Source organism: Olea europaea, chromosome 11, assembly GCF_002742605.1.
Source record: "Olea europaea var. sylvestris chromosome 11, O_europaea_v1, whole genome shotgun sequence".
Lineage (NCBI taxonomy): Eukaryota > Viridiplantae > Streptophyta > Magnoliopsida > Lamiales > Oleaceae > Olea > Olea europaea.
Window position 1 is genome coordinate 11,990,308 of NC_036247.1, and position 14,296 is coordinate 12,004,603.

Sequence of the window (14,296 nt, forward strand, 5' to 3'; positions counted from 1 at the left end):
ATTTGATTTGAAGCACGCCAATGTACAAATCTGGATGAAATTTTAGTTAAATTTGGTTGGAAACGCGTTGAAGAACTAAACCCATATGAAATTTTAGTAAAATTCTGTTGGAGACGCGCCAATGATAAAAGTCAACTGAAAATTTAGTCAAGTTTGATTACAAACACGCCAATGAACTGAACCCATGTAAAATTTGAGTCAAATATGATTGGAAACAGGCCGATGAATAGAACGCAGATGAAATTTTAGTCAAATTTGAATGGAAACGTGCCAATGAACTAAATATAAGTGAAATTTTAGTTGATTGGAAACCCGCTAATGAACAAGATCAAATTTATATTTGAGTAAAATTCGATTGGAAACGTGCCAATGAATTAAACCCATGTGAAATTTTAGTTAAATTTGATTGGAAGAGCACCAATGAACAAAATTTCGATGAAATTTTACTCAATTTGATTGAAAATTCCGATGAACAAAACTCAGATGAAATCGTAGTCATATTTGATTTGAAGCATGCCAATGAACAAAATCTCGACGAAATTTTAATTAAATTTGATTGGAAACGTGCCGAAGAACTAAACCCATGTGAAATTTTAGTAAAATTCTGTTGGAGACGCGCCAATGATAAAATTCAGCTGCAAATTTTGTCAAATTTGATTATAAACATGCCAATGAATTGAACCCAGGTAAAATTTTAGTCAAATTTGATTGGAAGCACGCCGATGAACAAAATGTAGACGAAATTTCAGTCAAATTTGAATGAAAACATGCCAATGAACTAAACCTAAACTAAATTTTAGTCAAATTTGACTGAAAACCTGCTAATGAACAAATTTTAATTTGACTGAAAACCCGCCAACGAACTAAATACAGGAGAAATCTTAGTCAAATTTGACTGGAAACACTTTGATGAACAAAATGTAAATGAAATTTTAGTCAAATTTGAATGAAAACGCGCCAATGTAAGAGAAATTTTAGTCAAATTTTACTGAAAACCGCTAATAAACAAAGTCAAATTTAAATTTGAGTCAAATTTGATTGAAAATATGCCAATAAACTAAACCCATGGGAAATTTTAGTCAAATTTGATTAGAAACTCGTCGATGAACAAAATACAGATGAATTTTTTGGCAAATTTGATTGTAAACGTGCCAATACACCAAACTTAGGGGAAATTTTAGTTAAATTTGAATAGAAACATGCCAATAAACAAAACCCAGTGAAATTTTAGTCAAATTTGATTGGAAATGCTTCAATGAGCTAAACCCATATGAAATTTTCATCAGATTTGATTGGAAACGCGCCAATGACAAAACTCAACAAAAAATTTAGTCAGATTTGATTACTAACACGCCAACGAACTAAACCTAGGAAAAATTTAGTCAAATCTGATTGAAAACCCTCCAATGAACAAAATACAGATGAAATTTTAGTCAAATTTGAATGAAAACGTGCTAACGAACAAAACCAATTAGTCGAATTTGACTGGAAACCCGCTAATGAACAAAGTAAAATTTAAATTTGAGTCAAATTTGATTAGAAACGTGTCAATGAATTAAACCCATTAGAAATTTTAGTCAAATTTGATGGAAACTAGCCGATGAAAAAACCCAGATGAATTTTTTGTCAAATTTAACTAGAAATGCACCAATGAACCGAATTCGGTTGAAATTTTAGTCAAATTTGAATAGAAACACGTCAATGAACTAAACTGAGGTGAAATATTGGTCAAATTTGATTGGAAGCGCACCAATGAACAAAATTCAGGTGAAATTTTAGTCAAATTTTATTGAAAACGTGCTAATGAACAAAACTCCAGTGAAATTTTAGTCAAATTTAATTGAAAACACTTCAATGAATAAAACCCAGGTGAAATTTTTGTCAAATTTGATTGAAAACGCTCCAATGAATCAAACTTAAGTGAACTTATTGTCAAATTTGATTGGAAGCCCACTAATGAACAAAATCTAGATGAAATTTTAGTCAAATGCACAAATGGACTATACTCAAGTGAATTTTTTGTCAAATTTGATTGGAAATGCACCAATTTACAAAATTCAGGTGAAATTTTGGTCATATTTGATTGGAAATGCGCCAATTAACAAAATTCAGGTGAAATTTTAGTCAAATTTTGTTGAAAACGGGCCAATGACCCAAACTCAAGTGAAATTTTAGTCAGATTTAATTGGAAACACATCAATGAGCAAAACCCAAGTGAAATTTTAGTCAAATTCTATTGAAAACGCGCAATGAATCAAACTCGAGTTAAATTTTAGTCAAATTTAATTGGAAAGGCTCCAATGAACTAAACCCAGGTGGAATTTTAGTTAAATTTGATTGGAAACACAATAATGAAAGAAATCCAGATGAAATTTTAGTGAAATTTGATTGGAAACGCGTCAATGAATCATACTCAAATGAAATTTTGGTCAAATATGATTGAAAACGCGCCAATGAACCAAGCTGAAGTGAAATTTTAGTTATATTTGATAGGAAACGCGCCAATGAACCAAATTCAGGTGAAATTTTAGTCAAATTTGTTTGGAAACGTGCAAATGAATCAAACTCAATTGAAATTTTAGTCAAATTAGATTGGAAACACACCAATGAACAAAATCCGAGTGAAATTTTAGTTAAATTTGATTGGAAACCTGCCAATGAACCATACTCAAGTGAAATTTTAGTCAAATTTGATTGGAAGCGCACCAACGAACAAAATACAGATGAAATTTTAGTTAAATTTAATTGAAAACGTGCCAATAAGCCAAACTCAAGTGAAATTTTAGTCAAATTTGATTGGAAACTTGCTAGTGAACAAAACTTAGGAGAAATTTTAGTCAAATTTGATTGGAAACGCGCTAATGAATCAAACTCAAGTGAAATTTAAGTCAATGTTGATTGGAAATGCACCAATGACCTAGACCCATGTGAAATTTTAGTCAAATTTGATTGGAAACGCAACAATGAACAAAATCCAGAAGAAGTTTTAGACAAATTTGATTGGAAATGCGTTAATGAATCATACTTAAGTGAAATTTTAGTGAAATTTGATTGGAAACGTGTCAACGAATTATACTGAAATGAAATTTTGGTCAAATATGATTGAAAACACGCAAATGAACCAAACTCAGGTGAAATTTTATTATATTTGATTGGAAACGCGCCAATGAACAAAATTCAGGTGAGATTTTAGCCAAATTTATTTGGAAATGTGCAAATGAATCAAACTCAATTGAAATTTTAGTCAAATTTGACTGGAAGCACACCAATGAACAAAATTCGGGTTAAATTTTAATCAAACTTGATTGGAAATGCGCCAATGAACCATACTCAAGTGAAATTTTAGTCAAATTTGATTGGAAACGCGCCAATGAACAAAATTCAAGAGAAATTTTAGTCATATCTGATTGGAAACAATTAAAAAAAACTCAGGTGAAATTTTAGTCAAATTTTGTTGGAAGCGAGCCAATGACTGAAATTCAAGTGAAATTTTAGTCAAATTTAATTGGAAACATGTCAATGAGCAAAACCCAGGTGAAATTTTAGTTAAATTCTATTGGAAACGCGCCAATGAATCAAACTCGAGTTAAATTTTAGTCAAATTTGATTGGAAAGGCTCCAATGAACTAAACCCAGGTAAAATTTTAGTTAAATTTGATTGGAAACGCAACAATGCAAGAAATCCAGACAAAATTTTAGTGAAATTTGATTGAAAACGCGCCAATGAACCAAACTCAGGTGAAATTTTAGTCATATTTGATTGGAAACTCGCCAGTGAACAAAATCCTGGTTAAATTTTAGTCAAATTTGTTTGGAAACGCGCAAATTAATCAAACTCAATTAAAATTTTAGTCAAATTTGATTAGAAGCACACCAATGAACAAAACTCAAGTGAAATTTTAGTCAAATTTTGTTGAAAATGTCCAATGAACAAAACTCAAGTGAAAATTTAGTCAAATTTAATTGGAAACATGTCAATGTATAAAACCCAGGTGAAATTTTTGTTAAATTTGATTGGAAACACGCCAATAAACAACATCCCAGTGAAATTTTAGTCAAATTTGATTGGAAATGCTCCAATGAATCAAATTCAAGTGAAATTATGGTCAAATTTGATTGGAAGTGCACTAATGAACAAAATTTAGGTGAAATTTTAGTCAAATTTGATTGGAAATGAGCCAATGGACCATACTCAAGTGAAATTTTTGTCAAATTCGATTGGAAGCGCACCAATGAACAAAATGCAGAGGAAATTTTAGTCAAATTTAATTAAAAACACACCAATGAACCAAACTCATGTGAAACTTTAGTCAAATTTGATTGGAAACACGCCAATGATCAAAATCTGGGTGAAATTTTAGTCAAATTTGATTGGAAACGCGCCAAAGAATCAAACTCAATTGAAATTTTAGTCAAATTTAATTGGAAATGCGCCAATGAACTAAACCTATGCGAAATTTTTACCAAATTTGATTGGAAATACAACAATAAAGAAAATCTAGAAGAAATTTTTGTCGAATTTGATTGGAAACCTGCCAAACAACAAAATTCAGGTGAAATTTTAGTCAAATTTGACAGGAAATGTGCCAGTGAACTAAACCCAATTGAGATTTTGGTCAATTTGATTGGAAGAGCACAAATGATCAAAATTTAGATGAGATTTACTCAAATTTGATTGGAAACATGCCATTTAACAAAACTCAGATGAAATTGTAGTCATATTTGATTTGAAGCGCGACAATAAACAATATGCAGACGAAATTTTAGTCGAATTTGATTGAAAATGCGCCAATGAACCAAATTCAAGTGAAATTTCAGTCAAATTTGATTGAAAATACACAAATGAATAAAACCCAGGTGAAATTTTACTTAAATTTGATTGAAAACGCCCCATTTAACAAAATTCGAATGAAATTGTAGTCATATTTGATTTGAAGCATACCAATCAACAAAATTCAGAAGAAATTTTAGTCAAATTTGATTGAAAATGCGTCGATGAACCATACTCAAGTGAAATTTTAATCAAGTTTGATTGGAAATGTGCCAAGCAACAAAATTCAAGTGAAATTCTAGGCAAATTTAACTAGAAATGCGCCAGTGAACTAAACCTAAGTGAAATTTTAGTCAAATTTGATTGAAAATACACCAATGAACAAAATTCAGGTGAAATTTTAGTCAAATTTGATTGGAAACGCGCCAATAAGTCAAACTCAAGTGAAATTTTAGTCAAATTTGATTGGAAGTGCAAAATGAACAAAATCCAAGGGAAATTTTAGTCAAATTTGATGGGAAACGTGCCAACGAATCAAACTCAAGTGAAATTTTAGTTGAATTTGATTGAAAACGCGCCAATGGACAAAACTCAGGTGAAATTTTTGTCAAATTTGAATGGAAACACGTTAATGAACTAAACCCAGAGGAAATTTTAGTCAAATTTGATTTGAAACGCACCAATGAACCAAACCCAATTGAAATTTTAGTCTAATTTGATTGGACACACGCCAATGAACAAAATTTAGGTGAAATTTTAGTCAAATTTGATTGGAAATGCGCCAGTGAATCATACTCAAGTGAAATTTTAGTCAAATTTGATTGGAAATGCGCCAGTGAATCATACTCAAGTGAAATTTTAGTCAAAGATGATTGGAAGTGCACCAATGAACAATATCCAGACGAAATTTTAATCAAATTTGATCGGAAACGTGCTAATGAACCACACGCAATTGAAATTTTATTCAAATTTGATTGGAAAGGCTAGAATGAACTAAATCCACGTGAAATTTTAGTCAAATTTGATTGGAAACGTCACAATGAGCAAAATTTAGAAGAAATTTTAGTAAAATTTGATTGGAAACGCACCAATGAACAAAATTCAGGTGAAATTTCAGTAATATTTGATTGGAAACACGCCAATTAACAAAACCCAAGTGAAATTTTAGTTAAATTTTGTTGGAAACGGGCTAATGACCCAAACTCAAGTGAAATTTTAGTCAAATTTAATTGGAAACACGTCAATGAGCAAAACCTAGGTGAAAGTTTAGTCAAATTGCATTGGAAACACGCCAATGAATCGAACTCGAGTTAAATTTTAGTTAAATTTGATTGGAAAGGCTCCAATGAACTCAACCCAGGTGAAATTTTAGTCAAATTTGATTGGAAATGCAACAATGAAAGAAATTCAGACGAAATTTTAGTGAAATTTGATTGAAAATGCATCAATGCATCATATTCAAATGAAATTTTGGTCAAATAGGACTGCAAATGCGTAAATGAACCAAACTCAGGTGAAATTTTAGTCATATTTATTGGAAACATGCCAATGAACAAAATCTAGGTAAAATTTTAGTTAAATTTGTTAGGAAACGCGCAAATGAATCAAACTCAACTGAAAATTTAGTCAAATTTGATTGGAAGCACACCAATGAAAATGTTACCTAGATTTTGTTCATTGGCATGTTTTCAATAAATATGACTAAAATTTCACCTGAGTTTGGTTCATTGGCGCGTTTCTAATCAAATTTGACAAAAAATTCATTTGCGTTTTGTTCATCGACGTGTTTCCAATCAATTTTGACTAAAATTTCTCAAGGATTTAGTTTATCGGCGCAAAATTTGATTTTGTTCATTAACGGTTTTTAGTCAAATTTGACTAGAATTTGGTCTAGTTCATTGACGTGTTGCTAATCAAATTTGACTAAATTTTGAGTTGAGTTTTATCATTGGCGCGTTTTCAATAGAATTTTACTAAAATTTTGCATGGGTTTAGTTCTTTGGCTCATTTCCAATCAAATTTGACGAAAATTGATTTTGTTCATTAACGATTTTCAGTCAAATTTGACTAGAATTTGGTCTAGTTCATTGACGTGTTGCTAATCAAATTTGACTAAATTTTGAGTTGAGTTTTATCATTGGCGCGTTTTCAATAGAATTTTACTAAAATTTTGCATGGGTTTAGTTCTTTGGCTCGTTTCTAATCAAATTTGACGAAAATTCCGTCTGGATTTTGTTCATTGGCGCACTTCAAATCAAACATGACTACCATTTCATCTGAGTTTCGTTCTGTGGTGCCTTTTGAATTGAATTTGAGTATAATTTCATCTGAAGTTTGTTCATTAGTGTTCTTCCAATCAAATTTTACTAAAATTTCATATGAGTTTAGTTCATTTTCTCGTTTCCAATCAAATTTGATTGAAATTTCACCTGAGGTTTTTCAATGAAGCGTTTCCAATTAAATTTGACAAAAATTTCATCTGCATTATGTTCATCAACGGGTTTTCAATCAAATTTAACTAAAATTTCATCTAAATTTTGTTCATTGGTGCGCTTACAATCAAATTTGACTGAAATTTCACATGAGTTTAGTTTATTGGCGGGTTCCCAATAAAAATTTGACTAAAATTTTACATGAGTTTTGTTCATTGGGATGTTTCTAATCAAATTTGACTAAAATCATTCTTGAGTTTGGTTCATTGGCGTGTTTCCAACCAAATTTGACAAAGCCTTCATTTGCCTTTCGATCATCGGCAGGTTTCCAATCAAATTTGACTAAAATTTCTCATGGGTTTAGTTCATTGGCACGTTTCCAATCAAATTTGACTTGAATTTGAATTTGATTTTATTCATTAGGGGGTTTTCAGCAAAATTTGACTAAAATTCCGTTTAGGTTTAGTTCATTGGCATGCTTCTAATCAAATTTGACTAAATTTTGACTTGAGTTTTATCATTGGTACGTTTCCAATACAATTTTACACAAATTTCACATGGTTTAGTTCTGTAGCGTGTTTCCAATTAAATTTGACTAAAATTTAGTCTGGATTTTGTTTATTGGCACACTTCAAATCATACATGACTACAATTTCATCTGAGATTTGTTAAATGGTGCATTTTCAATCAAATTTGAGTAAAATTTCATCTAGATTTTGTTCATTAGTACGCTTCCAATCAAATTTGACTAAAATTTCACATGGGTCTAGTTTATTGGCGCGTTTCCAATCAAATATGGCTAAAATTTCTCATGAGTTTAGTTTATTGGCTCATTTCCAATCAAATTTAACTTAAATTTTAACTTGATTTTGTTCATTAGCGGGTCTCCAGTCTAATTTGACTAAAATTCCATTTAAGTTTAGTTCATTGACATGTTTCTAATCAAATTTGACTAAATTTTGAGTTGAGTTTTATCATTGGCAAGTTTTCAACAGAATTTTACTAAAATTTCACATAGGTTTAGTTCTTTGGCACCTTGTCAATCAAATTTAACTAAAATTTAGCCTGAATTTTGTTCATTAGTGCACTTCAAATCAAATATGACTACAATTTCATATGAGTTTTGTTAAATAACGTGTTTCCAATAAAATTTGAGTAAAATTTCATTTGAATTTTGTTCATTATTGTGCTTGGAATCAAATTTGACTGAAATTTCACTTGAATTTTGTTCGTTGGCACGTTTCCAATCAAATATGTCTGAAATTTCACTTGAATTTTGTTCGTTGGCATGTTTCTAATCAAATTTGACTAAAATTTCACACGAGTTTGGTTCATTATCGCGTTTCTAATCAAATTTGACAAAAAAATTCATCTGCGTTTTGTTCATCGATGGGTTTCCAATCAAATTTTACTAAAATTTCTCATGAATTCAGTTCATTGTCACATTTCCAATCAAATTTGATTTTGTTCATTAGAGGTTTCCAGTCAAATTTGACTAAAATTCTGCTTTGGTTCAGTTCATTGGCGTGTTGCTAATCAAATTTGTCTAAATTTTGAGTTGAGTTTTATCATTGGTGCATTTCCAATATAATTTTACTAAAATTTCACACTTGTTTAGTTCATTGGAGTGTTTCTAATCAAATTTGACAAAAATTTCGTTTGGATTTTGTTCATTGGCACGCTTCAAATCAAACATGACTACAGATTCATCTGAGTTGTGTTAAGTGGCGCCTTTTGAATCAAATTTGAGTAAAATTTCATCTAAATTTTGTTCATTGGTACGCTTTTGATCAGATTTGACTGAAATTTCATATGGGTTTAATTCATTGGCTCGTTTCCAATCAAATTTGACTAAAATTTCACCCGAGTTTTTTTCATTGGAGTATTTCCAATCAAATTTAACAAAAATTTCATCTGCGTTTTGTTCATCGGTGGATTTTCAATCAAATTTGACTAAAATTTTATTTGAAATTTGCTCATTGGTGTGCTTCCAATCAAATTTGACTAGAATTTTACATGAGTTTAGTTTATTGGTGAGTTTCCAATCAAATTTGACTAAAATGTCACATGGGTTGTGTTCATTAGCATGTTTCTAATATAATTTGACTAAAATCTTTCTTGAGTTTGGTTCATTGGCGTGTTTTCAATCATTTGACAAAACTTTCATCTGTGTTTTGGTCATCGGCCAGCTTCCAATCAAATTTGACTAAAATTTCTCATGGATTTAGTTCATTGGCGCATTTCCAATCAAATTTGACTCAAATTTGATTTTAATTTTGTTCATCAGCAGGTTTTCAATAAAATTTGACCAAAATTCCGCTTAGGTTTAGTTCATTAGTGTGTTCATAATCAAATTTACTAAATTTTGCGTTGAGTTTTATCATTGGGGGGTTTCCAACAGGATTTTACTAAAATTTCACATGGGTTTAGTTCTTTGGCACGTTTCCAATCAAATTTGACTAAAATTTAGTTTGAATTTTGTTCATTGGCTGGCTTCAAATCAAATATGACTGCAATTTCATCTCAATGTTGTTAAATAGCGCATTTTAAATTAATTTGAGAAAAATTTCATCTGAATTTTGCTCAGTTATGTGCTTCCAAACAAATTTGACTAAAATTCCACATAGGTTTAGCTCATTGACGCATTTTAAATCAAATTTGACTAAAATTTCACCTGAATTTTATTCGTTGGCATGTTTCCAATCAAATTTGATTAAAATTTCACATGAGTTTGATTCATTGGTACATTTTCAATCAAAATTTGACAAAAATTTCATCTGCATTTTGTTCATCGACAAGTTTCTAATCAAATTTGACTAAAAATTCTCATGGGCTAGGTTCATTGGCGTGTTTCCAATTAAATTTGACTCAAATTTAAATTTGATTTTATTCACTAGCAGGTTTCTAATAAAATTTGACTAAAATTTCGCTTAGATTTAGTTCATTGGTGTGTTTCTAATCAAATTTGACTAAATTTTGAGTTGAGTTTTATTGTTGGTGCGTTTCCAACAGAATTATACTAAAATTTCACATGGGTTTAGTTCTTTGGCGCATTTTCAATCAAATTTGACTAAATTTAGTTTGGATTTTGTTCATTGGCATGCTACAAATAAAAAATGACTACAATTTCATCTGAGTTTTGTTAAACGACGTGTTTTCAATTAAATTTGAGTAAAATTTCATCTAGATTTTGTTTATTGGTGTGCTTCCAATCAAATTTGACTAAAATTTCACATGGGACTTGTTCATTAGCTCGTTTCCAATCAAATTTGACTAAAATTTTACCTGAATTTTGTTCATTGGCTTGTTTCCAATCAAATTTGATTAAAATCTCACCTGAGTTTGGTTCATTTGTACGTTTCCGACCAAATTTGACCAAAATTTCATCTGTGTTTTATTCATCGACGGGTTTTCAATAAAATTTGACTAAAATTTCTCATTGGTTTAGTTTATTGACACTTTTCCAATCAAATTTAACTCAAAATTTAAATTAATTTTGTTCATTAATGGGTTTCCAGTCTAATTTGACTACAATTCCGTTTAGGTTTAGTTCATTGGCATGTTTCTGATCAAATTTGACTAAATTTTGAGTTGAGTTTTATCATTGGCACGTTTCCAATAGAATTTTAGTAAAATTTCAAGTGGGTTTAGTTCTTCAGCGCATTTCCAATAAAATTTGACTAAATTTTCGTCTAGATTTTGTTCGTTGGCATGCTTCAAATCAAATATGACTACAATTTCATCTGAGTCTTGTTAAATGGCGCGTTTTCAATCAAATCTAAGTAAAATTTCATCTGAATTTTGTTCATTGATGTCATTCCAATCAAATTTGACAAAAATTTCATCTGCATTTTTTCATCGACGAGTTTCCAATCGAATTTGACTAAAATTTCTTATGGGTTTAGTTCATTGAAGCGTTTCCAATCAGATTTGACTCAAATTTAAATTTGATCTTGTTCATTAGCGGGTTTCCAGTTAAATTTAACTATAATTCCATTTAGGTTTAGTTCATTTGAGCATTTTCATTCAAATTTGACAAAAATTTCATTTGCGTTTGGTTCATCGGCGGGTTTCCAATCAAAATTGACTAAAATTTCACCCAAATTTAGGTCATTGAAGTGTTTATAATCAAATTTGAATAAATTTTCGGCTGAGTTTTCTCATTGGCGCATTTTAAAAAGAATTTTACTAAAATTTGACATGGGTTTAGTTCTTAAGCTAGTTCCCAATCAAATTTGACAAAAAATTAGTCTAGATTTTGTTCATTGGTGAGCTTCAAATAAAAAATAACTACAATTTCATCTGAGTTTTTTTAAATGGCGTATTTTCAATCAAATTTGAGTAAAATCTCATTTGGATTTTGTTCATTAGTGCGCTTCCAATCAAATTTGACTAAAATTTCACATGAGTTTAGTTCATTGGAGCATTTCGAATCAAATTTGACTAAAATTTCACCTGAATTTTGTTCATTGATTGTTTCTAATCAAATTTGACAAAAAATTCACCTGAGTTTGGTTCATTGGCGCATTTCCAATAAATTTTGACAAAAATTTCATTTGTGTTTTTTTCATCAACGGGTTTCCAATCAAATTTAAATAAAATTTCTCATGGTTTTAGTTCATTGGCGCATTTCAAATCAAACTTGACCCAAATTTAAATTTGGTTTTGTTCATTAGCGGGTTTCCAATCAAATTTGACTAAAATTTCGCTTATGTTTAGTTCATTGGCGCGTTTTCAATCAAATTTGACTGAAATTTCATTTGTATTTCGTTCATTGATGGGTTTGCAATCAAATATGGCTAAAAAATCTTCACTCGAATTTTGTTCATTGGCGTGTTTCTAACCAAATTTGACCAAAATTTTACCTTATTTTGGTTCATTGGCACATTTTCAATCAAATTTGACAAAAATTTCATATGTGTTTTTTTATCAGCGATTTTCAATCAATTTTGACTAAAATTTCTCATGGATTTAGTTCACTGGCAATCAAATTTGACCCAAATTTAAATTTAATTTTGCTCATTAGCGAGTTTCCAGTCAATTTGACTAAAATTTCGCTTAGGTTTAGTTCATTGGCGTGTTTCTAATCAAATTCGACTAAATTTTGAGTTGGGTTTTATCATCAGGGCATTTCCAAAAGGATTTTACTAAAATTTCACATGGGTTTAGTTCTTTGGCGCATTTCCAATCAAATTCGAACAAAAATCCAGCTTGGATTTTTTTCATTGGTGCGCTTCAAATCAAACATGACTACAATTTCATCTGAATTTTTTTTAAATGGCGCATTTTTAATCAAATTTCAGTAAAATTACATCATAATTTTTTTCATTGGTACGCTTCCAATCAAATTTAACTAAAACCTCACATGGATTTGGTTTATTGGCGCATTCCAATCAAATTTGACTAAACTTTCATTTGGGTTATGTTCATTAGCATGTTTCTAATCAAATTAGACTAAAATTTCACCTGAGTTTGATCCATTGGCGCATTTCCAATCAAATTTGACAAAAATTTCTCAAGGATTTAGTTCATTGTGCATTTCCAATCAAATTTGACTTAAATTTAAATTTGTTTTTCTTCGTTAGCTGGTTTCCAATTTAATTTGACAAAAAATTCTCTTAGATTTAGTTCATTTGCATGTTTCTAATCAAATTTAATTAAATTTTGAGTTGAGTCTTATCATTGGCGTGTTTCCAATAGAATTTTACTAAAATTTCACATGGGTCTAGTTTTTTGGCACGTTTCCAATAGAATTTGATTAAAATTTCATCCGAATTTTGTTCATCGGCGAGCTTCATGTCAAATATGACAACAATTTAATCTGAGTTTTGTTAAATGACACATTTTTAATCATATTTGAATAAAATTTCATTTGAATTTTGTTCATTGGTGCGCTTTAAATCGAATTTGACTAAAATTCCACATGGGTTTAGTTCATTGGCACTTTTCCAATCAAATTTGACTAAAATTTTACATGAGTCTGGTTCATCGAAGCATTTCCAAACAAATTTGACAAAATATTTAACGGCGTTATGTTCATCGACGGGTTTCTAATCAAATTTGACTAAAATTTCTCTTGGGTTTAGTTCATTGGCGCATTTCCAATCAAATTTGACTCAAATTTAAATTTGATTTGTTCATTAGTGGGTTTCCAATCAATTTTGACTAAAATACCGTTGAGGTTTAGTTCATTGGCACGTTTTCAATCAAATTTGACTAAAATTTCATCTACGTTTCGTTCATCAGGGGGGTTTCCAATCAAATTTGACTAAAATTTTACCTGAGGTTTGTTCATTTGCGTATTTCTAATCAAATTTGATTAAAATTTCATCTGAGTTTGGTTCATTGGCGCGTTTCTAATCAAATTTGACAAAAATTTCATCTGCATTTTGTTTATCGATGGTTTCCAATCAAATTTGACTAAAATTTCTCATGGGTGTAGTTTATTGATGTGTTTTCAATCATATTTGTCTCAAATATAAATTTGATTTTGTTCATTAGCGGGTTTCCAGTCAAATTTGATTAAAATTTTGCTTCAGTTTAGTTCATTGGCGCATTTTCATTGAAATTTGACTAAAATTTCATCTACGTTTTGTTCATCATGACGTTTTCAATCAAATTTGACTAAAGTTTCACCTGGATTCAGCTCATTGATGTGCTTGTAATCAAATTTGACTAAATTTTCAGTTAAGCTTTAACATCTGAGCGTTTCCAAAAGAATTTTACTAAAATGTCCCATGAGTTTAGTTCTTTGGCGCATTTCCAATCAAATTTGATTAAAATTGTGTCTAAATTTTATTCAATGGTGCACTTCAAATCAAATATGACTACAATTTAATCTGAGCTTTGTTAAATGACGTGTTTTCAATCAAATTTGAGTAAAATTTAATCTGGATTTTTTTTATTGGTGCTCTTCTAATTAAATTTGACTAAAATTTCACATGAACTTAGTTCATTGGCGTGTTTTCAATCAAAATTTGACTCAAATTTCACCTGGACTTTGGTCATTGGCATGTTTCTAATCAAATTCGACTAAAATTTCACCGAAATTTAGTTCATTGGTGCATTTTTAATAAAATTTGCCAAAAATCTC